Raw genomic sequence first — 13,132 nt, 5'->3', positions numbered from 1 at the left:
CCCTGCTGTTGACATATAAATTTTGAGAAAACAAAAAGCATTCTTTATTCCGTTCACAATCTCCATTTCCTACAACTCAATGATCTCTCTTGGGCCAATACCTGTGGCCAAATCTACCTGTTTATTGCCTCCGTGATACCTTTAACACTGATTTCATTTTAGACATCCTGTTGTCTCCATCAATTATCTCACCTCCATAATAATTCCACATCTACCTCGACCTCAGTGTATCCGCTGCATTTTGTTTGTTCAGTGTATTTGCTGAATCTGCAATTGACTATATGTATAGAGCAGCTATAAAATCAATGACAAACTTCCATAAATAGCAGGTGTTCCCGACCTCTGGTCTCCAAATCCTAACCAACACTGAATCTCATTTATTCATCCTTTTTTTCAGTTACTGACCTATATAGTTTCACGAACGGTCTGCCCCACACTTTAATATACTAGTTGCTATATTTGAATTGTCTACTGGCTTCACGAGTACAATTAGTCCCACTCTTGCGTTAATTTCTCACATTCATATGAAGCTAATCCCTGCACATTATTTTTCCCTCGAATATACTTTCAACAATGGGCACAGTGAGAAGTCTCACAACAGCAGGTTGAAGTCCAACAGGTTTATTTGGAATCATGAGCTTTCGGTGCACTGCTCCTTCCTCAGGCACTACATGTTTTTTTACAATAATACATAAACTAGGCATCTGTCCACATGAAATGTTCTTAACACCATAATATGTAGTGCTGTTTGACAGAAAAATAAAAAGCAGCTTTATATTGTCAGTTCCTCAGGCAGCGAAGCGATCATCTCTGACCCCAGGTGATTGTCTGTTTGGAGTTTGCATATGCTCCCCGTGCATTGTTGGTTTCATCCAGGTGCAGGGATTTCCTTCCTCACTCCAGGCATGTGCTCGGCCATGCTAAATTTTCCCTTTGTGTCGGGGGATTATCAGGGTAAATATGTAGGGTTACACGGACACGGCCTGGTTGGAATTGTTTTCAACACAGGCTCATTTGTCATTGCCTCATAGCGATAGAGCAGAATAATTCTTTGAGCACGGAGGCTGGTGGGTGGAAAGTAAGTTAAAACGGAATGCGATGCTTTTGCTGGGAGAGACACCATGGAATGAGGGCAGGATTACAGGAAATTGTTCGCAAGCTTTGAGGATCATGACAAACATATTAGGAGTTGTTGGAGTGAGATATCTTAGCTGAAGACACTATTGGAACTGTCGCAAGTGTTATGGAATATAACCTTATCAGCATAGCTTTAATGGAGTGAAACTAAACCAAGTGTTATGAAATATAACCTTATCAGCATAGCTTTAATGGAGTGAAACTAAACCAAAGAATGGATCAGAATCCTTAAATGAAGCAGAATAGAAGGGACTAGAGTCCAAATATTAGCGATGGGAATCAGTTGGTTTGTATTGAATAATCGTAGAAAGTAAGTTCTTTGAAATGTTGATAGAAAAGTCAAGGCAGGAAAGATGTCAGAATAAATCATAGCAATGTGATGAGGGTGTGTGTGTGTGTGTGGGGGGGTGGGGGGGGCTGCAAATTGGAAGCACAATTGATGAATTGTTCAGTTCTGGCTGAGATCAGAAATAAGCCCATGTCTGAGACACAATTATGGGGTGAGGCATGAGTAGAACGAGAATAATGAATGTTCTACATACTCCAGGAAAAGATGTGCTCAGTAACTAAGTTTGGAAAATCACTGCTATTATTTGGATTAAGTGAAACAAGTTAATGAAGAATTCGCTCAATGCGAGAGCAAGTTCTGCAGACGGTCGTGGGTAGTGGTGGTTGGGGATTGCTACACTCTCTGTTTGAGGAAGTAGTAACGGGCGCTGAATGTTAGGCATGAGACTGGGCGCAGTGCGTGAGGTGGGGGGAAGGGTTGGCTGAATCAAAATCATACAATGTAAAAACAGAAATTTGCATTCAGCACTTATTTCAGGTTCCCTCCACTCGTTAATAAAATCATGGCTCCTCTTCTACCATAGGCCGCGCACTCCGCAAGTACCCAATAATCCCTTCAGAGTCTACAAACCTCATATCTATATAATTCCAAAATATAGTTATTGAGTTGTGTTCCAGAACTGTCTTTGCTGGAGAATCCCACTTGTTCAGCAAATTCTGAGTGAACTCACTGGTCTGCAGAGTACCCTGAGAGTGAAACCATTTTTGTGGTCGCCCCAGCCAGAGGAAAAATGCATGCATAAAGTCCGTCTACCCCCAATAAGACCCACTCTCAATCTTCTAATTTCCATTCACTCCAGTTCAGATGACCGAACCTCTCTGTGAGCAGAAACTCGGCCATCACAGGAATCAATCTGGTGAACTGTCGCCACATTGCCTCTGTAGCAAGTATATATTTTCTTCGAATCGGTCGCAAAACTGAATACGTCGTCCACGTATATTCTCACTAAGAGTATGTACGCCATCCTTCTTCCACGTGCACTTGTGCTCTCGCAATGAAAGAAAATATACCAGTCATTTTGAAAATCTCTTGTTGTACCTGCATATTTGCTTTCACTGATTGGTTTAATAAGTCATTCACGACCCTTTGTACGTCAACACTTTCCATGCAATCAATATTGTAATAATTGTCTTCTATTCTATTTCTCTGTCCGAAGAAAACAAGTGAGCGAAAGAGTCAAGACAGGAGGGAATTAATTCAGTAGGGGAGCCATAAGCTGAAATTACGGATTCACCAACAGAGTCATGTTTATTGGATTACATAAAGAGCTCGAAGCAGGCTGTGCGGTGTCGGGGGCTCCCGAGATTCGATGCTCTGGAGGGAAGGCCGCAAGACGAGATTCTGGCAGTTCAAAATTAGAGGCACATTGTTCATCACTCCAGAAAGCAGGAAGAGGGTGAACTGATATTTAAAAAGGGACAAAGGGCAGTAACATAGTTTCATCCCCAATACAGTCAGTTTTGCTAGATAAAATTGGCACTCTCACAGCTGGGCCAAAAATAAGTAGAATTATCTCTTTCATCAGACTCAGAGTGTTAATGCCTTCTTTCTGTGATCCAACTAGTTTTCTGCTGCTCCCAGCGATTATTGTCTATGCTGTACAGAAAGAGGCAGAATGTTAGTCATTGTGTTGCATGGTCATGTGCATGTCGTTGCTGAATAGTTGGAGATTTATGTATGCAGAGTGAAGTGGGTGCAAGGCTATTATCAACGCTAGTTGTGTGAAAATGAGGTGGTGAATGTGAACGCGAGGAATGATCCCTGTGCATAAAGGAATGCTGATATTGCACCACTCACCCTCGGAAGACTCCCTCGGTGTACTTATCTCCTGACATTCTTCAAATTGAAGCCTCGAGACCGATATCCATGAACCACTGAGTCATCTGTCTGTAGTTCAAGGACACCAGCGGGTGAGCATAGTATGGGTTATGGCCGTGGGTAATGGTAGACGTGTGTGGGAACAAAGAATGCCAGGGAACCTGTGACGGTGCCCAATGTTAGAGGCCTGGTAAAGTGAGCAGTGTAAGACATGTGGGTGATTGAGCAATATCAGAGGTGCTGTTGGAGTGGGCAGCCTCCCGGATGCAAGGTGATCATTGTTCGAAGTTTGAAGGTTAAATGTGACGTGAGCAGTGTAAGTGCTGCAGTTTGGTGGCACAGTTTCGGGAATGTGGGGAAAGACCAATGCCACTTCTGTGGTGGGTGAGCAAGGTCATGAATATCTTGCTGATCAATGTCTGTGGTTCAGTGCAAATCACTCTCCGAATATATGGTAGTAATGACAGTCGTATGGGTGGATAAAAACATCGGGAATGCAGACACATGAATTAATGCAAGGGTGCTTGAGCTATGCTACGTGTCTTGGATTTCGTGCAGAGTCTGAGTTCTGATATTGGAATAGAATGAGAAATACAGGTTTGTGATTTGAGTGGTCAGTATGGGGACCAACCAAATCTGGGGTGCAATGTAGTGTGATTATTCGTTGGTAAGTGGGGCATATTTTGGTGTGGAACTTCTGAGCAACATCAGAGAGCTGGGGAGATGAACATGGAATACAGGGCAGGGGTCTGTGCAGTGAATGAGCTGCATTTTGGGACAGCAATCATACGGGTGTAGAATTGAACACTCTCATGGGTGCAAATAGCTGAGCTGAGTCAGGGTTCACAGAGTTGATGAGCAGAGATCATTATTTAAATTACTCGGTCGGTCGGTCGATCGGTCAGTCGGTCGGTTGGTCGGTCGGTAGGTAGATAGGTAGATAGGTAGGTCGAGAAAAAAGGGGGGAAAGGGAAAGAAAGAAGGACAGAAAGACAGAAAGAAAGAAAGAAAGAAACAAAGAAAGAAAGGAAGAAAGAAAGGAAGAAAGAAATATAGAAAAGGCAAGAAAGAAAGAAAAAAATGAAAGAAAGAATAGATAAATCTCCATTTGGAGAGGCAAGGTTTGATCAGGAAAGTTCAGCATGGTTGTTTCAGAGGGAGGTCATGCCTAACAGATTTGTTTGACTTTTTGTGTATGTAACCACGTGTGTGCATGAGGTTAGTTTGATTGATGTAGATTACATGGATTCCGCAAGGCTTTGATAAAGTCCGACATGGGAGATTTATTAAGAAGGCTAATGCACATGGGACACAAGGTGCTTTGATCGGGTAGATTCATAATTGACTGAACGGAAGCAGACAGAGGATGGTGATAGACGGCTGCTTTAGTGACTGCAGGCCAGTGACTAGTGTTATACCACAGGGATCCGTGCTGGCCCCCTATTGTTCATCATTTATATAAATAAAATAAATGACTATGTGGGGAGTAAGATCAGTAAGTTTGTGGATGACACAAAGATTTGCCGGGTGTTTAACAGTGAGGTTGAGTGTTTTGGGTTGCAGGAAGATATAGATGAGCTGGTCAAATGGGTCGGTAAGTGGCAGATGCAATTTAAACCTGAAAAGTATGAGGTGATGCATTTTGGAAGGAGTAATTTGACCAGGAAGAGTACTATGAAAGGCCTGACACTGGGAAGTTCCGAAGAACAAAAGGGCCTTGGCGTGCTTCTCCATAGATCTCTGAAGCTGGAAAGGCACGTTAATAGGGTGGTGAAAAAGACATATGGCACACTCGCCTTTATCAGTCGGGGTATAGATTACAAAAGCAGAAAGATCATGATGGAGTTGTACAGAGCTTTGGTGAGGCCACGGCTGGAGAACTGTGTGCAGTTCTGGTTGCCACATTATAGGAAGGATGTGTAATGCACAGAAGGGGTGCAGAGCAGATTCTCTTGGATGTTGCATGGGTTGAAAATTTTAAATTATACAGAAAGGTTGTATAGTATTGGACTTTTTTCTCTGGAGCAGTGAAGAACAAGGGACCACCTGATTGAGGTGTTCTTGATTATGAGGGGCATGGGCTGGGTAGATAGCGAGCAGCTATTCCCCTTAGTGAAGGGCCAGTTAACATGGGACACAAGTTGAAAGTCAGAGGTGGGAGTTTTAGGGGGGTTTGAGGAAAAACATTTTTACCCAGAGGGTGTTGATGATCTGGAATGCACTGTCTGGAAGGTTGGTGGAGGCAGGATGTCTCACGTCCTTTAAAATGTACCTGGATGAGTACCTGGTACGCCATAACATTCAAGCCTATGGGCCACATCCTGGCAATTGGGATTAGGTGGGCAGGTCAGGGCCTTTCATGCATTGGTGCAGACTCAATGGACTGAAGGGCCTCTCCTGCACTGTAGAATTCTGTGATAAATAAATAACCAGCTGACGCATTTAGCAACATTAAAATCATCTGGTTGAAGACATGAGTTACTGGGTATGAATGCAGCAGGGTTGAAATTTAGTCTCACCGCTCGGCTGCACTGCTGGATCGAAGCTGCTATCGGGGTAACAGGAGCCTGAGGCTCAAGCACAAAAACAGAAAACAGCCGTTTTAAACTAGAGTAGTGTTGTGTCCTTTTAAATGTGTCCCCAGACTGATTTATATGTTCATTATTTATTTATGTTCCTCAGTTAACATATTGACGATGGTGATCCTTTCTCGGGGAAAGTGTGGCCTCTCCAAGTGTGTTACCCACTACCTGGTGGCCATGGCAGCGGCAGACCTGCTGGTTATTATCCTTGACCTAATATTGAGGCACATTCCAATTGTTTTTGTCGAACAGTTTGTTTTCCTGGCTTATGTCCATGTGTGTAATATTCATGCCATCCTGCTTTATGCAGCCACAGATTGCTCTGTCTGGTTCACTGTCGCCTTCACCTTTGATCGATTTGTTGCCATCTGTTGTCAACAGCTGAAAATTAAATATTGCAATGAGAAAACGATGACTGTGGTACTGGGGACAGTGGCTGTGACAAGCTTTTTAAAGAACATTTATTGGTATTTTACATTAACAGGTCGGTATTTGCTGGCGAACGATGCCCGGTTTTGTGATGTTTCAAATGGTATTCTTGATTCTCCAGTCTGGATAGCAATTGAGTTTCTTCATCACATTCTGACACCATCTGTCCCATTTGTCCTGATTCTGCTGCTCAATATTCTCACCATCAAGCACATTGTAGTGAACAGTAGAGCACGCAGAAGACTCCGGGTTCACAACAACAGAGAGAGTCCCAGAGATCCAGAGATGGAGAGTCGAAGGAAATCCATCATTTTATTGTTTATTATTTCAGCAAATTTCATCTTTCTGTGGGCAGTGTTTATGATTTATTCTATGTGGAGACGGATGTATTATTATGGCTATAGCCCAGTATGGATGGATCATTTTGTGCAGGAACTGGCCTTCATGCTGCAACTTCTGAGCTGCTGCACAAACACTTGCATGTATGCCATAACCCAGGTTAAGTTCAGAGAACAGTTTAAGAATATATTGAATTATCCCTTTATTCATATTTTTCAATTGTTTGATAATGCAAGCAAGTAATTTATAGAGCTTCCAAACTTTCCTCATTTTGTTTGCAGTAGTACAAGCACCTACAGTATCATGAAAGATTTGCGATTGCAGCCAGTCACTTTGGTGACAAATGAGGGTTGATGAAGTTGCTATGGTATCAGTGTGAAGCACGGCAACTCACGACGGTAACAGTTCATCCATGCACTGGGGGAATTGAAATAATTCGATATTAAGATTTATTTTAAAATGAAAATTAACATCTTTAAAGCTCGACAGATGTGATATTGCCAGCCTTTTCTCAGAATGATGTGAATACAACTGATTGTATGATGTGTATATCTGTGTGGGAAGAAACAAACATTCATGTGTAATACATTGTAATGATCTTCATATTATAAACTGGTGTTACGTCCTAAGAATGGAGACTGGAGAGCGTTAGCCTGGAAGCATTCTCAGTGAGATAACAGGGAAATCGGAAGCTTCTACAATTCCAACCATTAGGCATGCTGTGCAGTATCGTGAAATGTTGTATCTGGAAAAAAAGTGCTACAAATCCTTTACCTTTGCAGGGGAACAATGACAAGACATGATTTCCCCTTCCCAATATATGCTTAAATAAAGATGTACCTTACAAGAATGCACAGACATGTGTGATCACAACTTTTACCACAACGATCAAATACCAGGAGAACTGCAACAAAAATAATGGTGGAAACATCCACCTGAATCATTCCTCAACGATTAATAGCTCACAAACCTACATCCATCTTAGTCTAATTCTTCTCACACGCCCTCATACCCCTTGTTCTTTCTCTTATCTCACTCACTCTGACATACCATACCTCTGCAAGCCGCTTCCAACTGTGTCACACGCAACCACATGTTTGCCCTCCTCTCTCATTCCCTGACACTCCTACATGCAGCTCCTACCATCACCCCTTCCCACCTACTTCGCATTACCTCGCAAATGCCAGCTACATGCCAACTCTCTCGCATGCACTGTTTCTCAGACCCTTGAGCTCGCACACACCTTTCACATTTTTATCTGCTCTTTTCCTTTAATCTAGTCTACTGCAATACTACATCTCCCCTCTAACATATCATTCACTCAAACATTCCATCCCTCACTCACTTTCTGTTACAGTTGCATAACGCATAAGTCTTTCACCCTCTTAACTCACTACACTCACAATCCTGCTAGCACCTATAACTACTTCCGTCTTGCTACATTTCTCACTGACAATCCTGTCTCCCTCACATGACGTCCTCATCTACATCACTCCATTATTAATACGCAAATATCCTTTACATGTATCTCTCCTAAACTTCCTTCTTTCACAATCTTCTCGCCATAAGTCCAGAAATGCTCTCACACCCATTTGATTCTTACAACGCTCCTTCACCCAGATGTCCCTGTCCAATATCGAGCCCTCAGCCAAGCTTTCAATGCAATTCCAGTTTTTTCACACATACCTGTCCCTTGCCTTTCTGAGAAAGGTAAATCTCATATATCACTTCCTTACTAATGCAAAATGGCCTTCCGGTTTTGGTCCCTTGCACTTTCCTGTCTTCAACCAGATGATTTTAAAGTTGCTAAATGCATCAGCTCGTTATTTAATTATCACCGAATCACAGAATACTACAGTTCAGGAGAGGCCCTTCAGTCCATCGAGTCTGCAACAACGCATGATTGTGACGCCCCATGCAAAAGCATGGGACGTTAAACTTTGGAAAATAAAGATTGAACTGGACTCTGCTACTTGCTCTATGTGTTTGTAATAACGTTTTTCGTGTAATATTGATTTCGTCCTGAACGTAATTCAATAATTCCCTCATTGTCCAATCAATTTAATGAATGTCAAATTCAGAATCAACAATATTTCTGTCTTCACTCCGAGTTGCAAACACATAGAGCTACATATGGGAACACACTGCGAATTGGCAAATCAATTGTGCATGTTAGGAAATGCTGCTCCAATTAAGCAAACCTGTATAGGATTAATCCACTCAGGTTGTAATAGATTCAGAAGAAGAAGCTGAGTGCAGCTGCTGAAAGTAACTATCGAACATTGCACTGTGATGGTGGATAGTTACAAATTTCAGTTGATGAAGACAGGAATGTAAGCAGCTGCATGCAGTAAGAAACTGGCGATGATATAGAAGGAGAGGAAGCTATCAGAAGATGGTGTGAATAATGAACTTGAGCAGGTGCAGAGGCAGATGCATAAAATGTTGACGGATTTGGAGCCAGTTTCCTAATGGTTGTAATTAACTGAGAATAAACTGAAAGACTGTCAACAGCAGCACAAATAACACATCCGCCTGCTTCCCCTATTTATCAAAATGTTTTGACCATGTTCGTATGGCACGTTCTGTGAGATTTCCTTCTATCTGGCGTTCTGATCATATAATTCACCTTGTTTAACTTGCTTTCAATTTGATGATGCCTGCTAAACGTGGACACCAATGATTGGTGAAACTATCAAAACTTTCTCGTCACTAACAAAACTATCATTTTTCGCCTCTTATTCACCTCTTTTTTTCATCTCACCCTGTGCCACTTCTACCTGCTGTCTGGCCAACCCACCATCCTTAGCTGATCTATCCCGAAATGTTGTTACTTTGTACAGCGAATCAATGTGCACTGTACATGAAATTCTTCCGTGATTTCTGACTAGATTCATTGAAAGGGTCATGCAAGAATGTTTTTTTACTTGAGGAGAGAAATAAGTGTTAGCATTAAAACTGCTTTGCAGTTAAAGCTGGGAATTGTTCGAAGACGGAGTGTTTCTGCAAGCCGCTCTGAAGCTATTTTCCTCTGGATGCTTCAAGACTATGCACTCAGTATGTGTTTGCTAACTATGTTGATTTGAAAGTGGTTTTGATCTAGGCATGAATGAGGCTTACTTGGAACTGGAACTTTTATGAGATACAAAGTAAAGCTGCTTACTTTCATTTTTAAACAATATTAGCTTGATAATTCTTGTGCTGTACCATTTGTTCAGGTTATAATTAAATGCTATTAAATTAAGCTTGTTTTACTGTTGAAAATCCTTATTTAGACAGTGGAGTTACTCCTTGAGTGAAGCAAACTATCGTCACTTTCATGCCAAAATAGAATAAAGAATGTTGCGGTCTAGTCTGGCTTCCTAATTCAACTTCGGGCTCTGGTCCACGACACTAACACCTGGGACATCTGCACAAAAAAGCTGCAAGTTTTTCATAGGCAGTCAGAACCAAGCATAGCATGCAGATTGGACTGCGAGCGTGATTATTCCCCCTAGGAGACTTGCATCCTTCCAGTTAGTGGGTCCTGCGCTCAAAATAACCAGGCAAAGCAGGACACAGGGAGGAGAAACGAAAAAAATGTTTCCTGATTTTTAGCCACTAGAGAAAGGTTACCGTTAACTATTTATCTTGCCATGTTTAAGAATTTCAACTGGTAAAAGTAAAGCTAGTTCCGTTATAGTTGAACTGTTTTTACATGAAGGTTGTTTTGGTAAATTATTCAAAGTCTTTCAATAGAATCATACCTAGAGCGAAGTACGTGGTCCTTACACTAATTCCAAAATGGAAAAGAAAATGCTGGCGTTTAGTCGAGCTTCGTGACATTCTTTCAGTTTATGATCTGTTCCCTGTCAGAATTGCGGGATCGTCGAGGATTAAAAAAGTATAGTTACTTGTGTGCCTTAGGATTATTGAACTCAAAGACAGGGGGTAAAGTCTTGGTTTTTCTTTGCAGTTGGTGCATTTAGTTAATTTAAATATAGAATGTTTTGTGGAATAACAGCTTTCCTCGTGGTTAAAGTTTTCCTGGGTGGAATGACATGAATTGGGATGGTTTAAAAATGGTGGTGAAAAGAAACCTTTTAATTTGGTGGGCCAGCTAAAGTTGGCTTTACCTGAAGGGGTGAGTAAGCTGAAGATAATTGTAGTGGCAGCTCAGTATTTAAAATTGCCAGAAATGTAGTCTGCCTTCGAATTGGCAAGGTTGCCAAGGCAAATAAGCAGCTTTAATTCGCAGCAATGAGAAGGAAAAAAAAGGAAATGAGAAGCAGAAGAAAGATAGAATGGGACAGTGAGAGAGATTAGTTTACACAAGGTCGAGAGAGACAATTGCAGCCTGCCGAATGGAACAAAAAAAAATAAAACAGTTTGAACAAGAAAATAAATGAACCAGTCGTAATGTGGATTTTAAGCAGAGGGAAGCGAAAAAGGAAAGAGCTATTGAACTCCGTAAACTGGAAGTGAAAAGTGAACGACACGTTAAACTGGTGGAGGCAAAGGCAAAATTTGGGAGTTGTGATGAGGACATGTGGAAATATAAACCCATCATAGTCAAAGGTCCGATGGGCATTAGCATATATATGATCAAGTACTACAAAGATTTCATGAGAACGATGTAGAGACCGTTGTTAATTCATTTGGGAATGCAGCTGAACAAGTAAAATGGCCACAGACCATGGGGCATTGTTGATTCGAGTGAAGTTCGTAGGTCGAGGAAGTGAGATGTTTACATCTCTATCATGATTATGATGTCGTGGAGAAAAACATGTTAAATGCACATGGATATGTGTCCGACGCCTACAGGCAAAAGTTCAGAAGTCAAAGGAAGGAACGAAGTCAAACGTATGTAGAAACTGAATTAATCAAGCATATTAACTTTGAAGGGTCGATAACGGTATTGAAATTGACCTGGACATTTGACACTCTTAGCCAACCAGTTATGTTGGAGAAGTTTAAAGATTCACTTCCCGAAGTAGTGAACTCAAATAGAAGAACAGACCTTAAAACTGCGAGATTGGCAGCAGTAATGCCAGGTGGTTATGAGTTTGTTCATGAATCAAGGCTTGAGTTGCGACATAAATTTCAATCTGTGAGGAAAAGCAGCTGTTGAAAGGAGAAATCTTCAGGTGGTACAGGCACAGTAAGTTCAGTTTACCACGGGTTAAAAAAGAAACATAATAAGGTGGAAGAGAAATGTAAAACTTCAGATATTTTCATTGGAATAAAGCTGGACACACAAAGTTGTAGTGTGAGTGGCTTACGAAAACAGCCGGGGGAAAACTTTGCTAAAACAGTAAAGACGCCAAAAAGGTGCAAACGAAAGCACAACCTAGTCAGGTGTTGGTTGAAAAACGGGTACCAGGCCTTTTTACGTAACTTATTCCACGTATACATGGAGGAGCAGGTAAAGGAGCAAAGATTATAAAAGACATTGGAGTAAGTCAATCTTTAATGGTGAGCGATGAGGGGATATGTAGTTCGTTATGAGTATTGCCAGAAAAGGTTTTAATATGTCGCATTCATGATGAAAGAATTAGTGTTCCATTATATAATGCAAGGTTGATGAGTCCAGAGACAATTTCTGAAATGGTCGTAAGATTAATAGAGAAATTACATTTTCCCAGAATACAGTTTATGCTGGGAAACATAATAGCTGGATCACAGGTGGGAGTGATGCTTAATGTGGATGAAAATCCCATGGAAAGCAAGCAAATGCAATTTTGCCGGAGGCATGTCCGAGGATATTACTGGTCTGTCATAGAATCATAGAAACCCTACAGTGCAGAAAGAGGCCATTTGGCCATCGAGTCTGCACCGACCACAATCCCACCGAGGCCCTACCCCCTTATCCCTACATATTTACCCACTAATCCCTCGAAGCGACGCATCTCAGGACACGAAGGGGCAATTTTACCATGGCCAATCAACCTATCCATCACATCTTTGGACTGTGGGAGGAAACCGGAGCACCCGGAGGAAACCCACGCAGACACGAGGAGAATGTGCAAACTCCACACAAGATAACTGTGTGGAAACAATATCAAAAAGTCACAGGTTAAGACAGCAGGAAAAATAAAAGAGTTAATATAAGGAGACTGATGTTCATTTACTAGAAACCATTTTTGAACACATGGCTGAGGTGGAACAAGAATGCATGGGGGACGGGAGGACATCTTTACTTCTGGAAATTTGGCAGAAGTACAACAGAATTATGCAGAGATAACGCAGTTGTATCAGAAAACATACATGGAACTATCTGAGATTCTACAACAATGACATTACATTCAACTGATCCTTAATCGAGGAAGTGGAGAGGTTTACATATTCAGGCGGATGAAGAATGGGCAGAGGTTCATCAATTTGTATTACATTTGTGCTGTAAAAAGGAGCTGTTGTGGGAACCAAATGAAGTGTCAGGAGGAAGTCATCGGAGAGTAAGTAAAACTCAAGAAAAAATACGGAAACAGTTTTATTGGTC

At 41.5% G+C, this 13,132-nt stretch overlaps 1 protein-coding gene across 1 annotated transcript in view; it reads right to left on the bottom strand.

Moving 5' to 3' along the window:
- The window catches only part of LOC144508229 (putative G-protein coupled receptor 139), a 166,629-nt gene that overhangs the window by 145,015 nt on the left and 8,482 nt on the right, over nucleotides 1–13,132 (bottom strand). The window lies entirely within an intron of this gene.

Source organism: Mustelus asterias, chromosome 20, assembly GCF_964213995.1.
Source record: "Mustelus asterias chromosome 20, sMusAst1.hap1.1, whole genome shotgun sequence".
NCBI lineage: Eukaryota > Metazoa > Chordata > Chondrichthyes > Carcharhiniformes > Triakidae > Mustelus > Mustelus asterias.
This window is presented reverse-complemented; position numbering and strand designations above follow the sequence as displayed.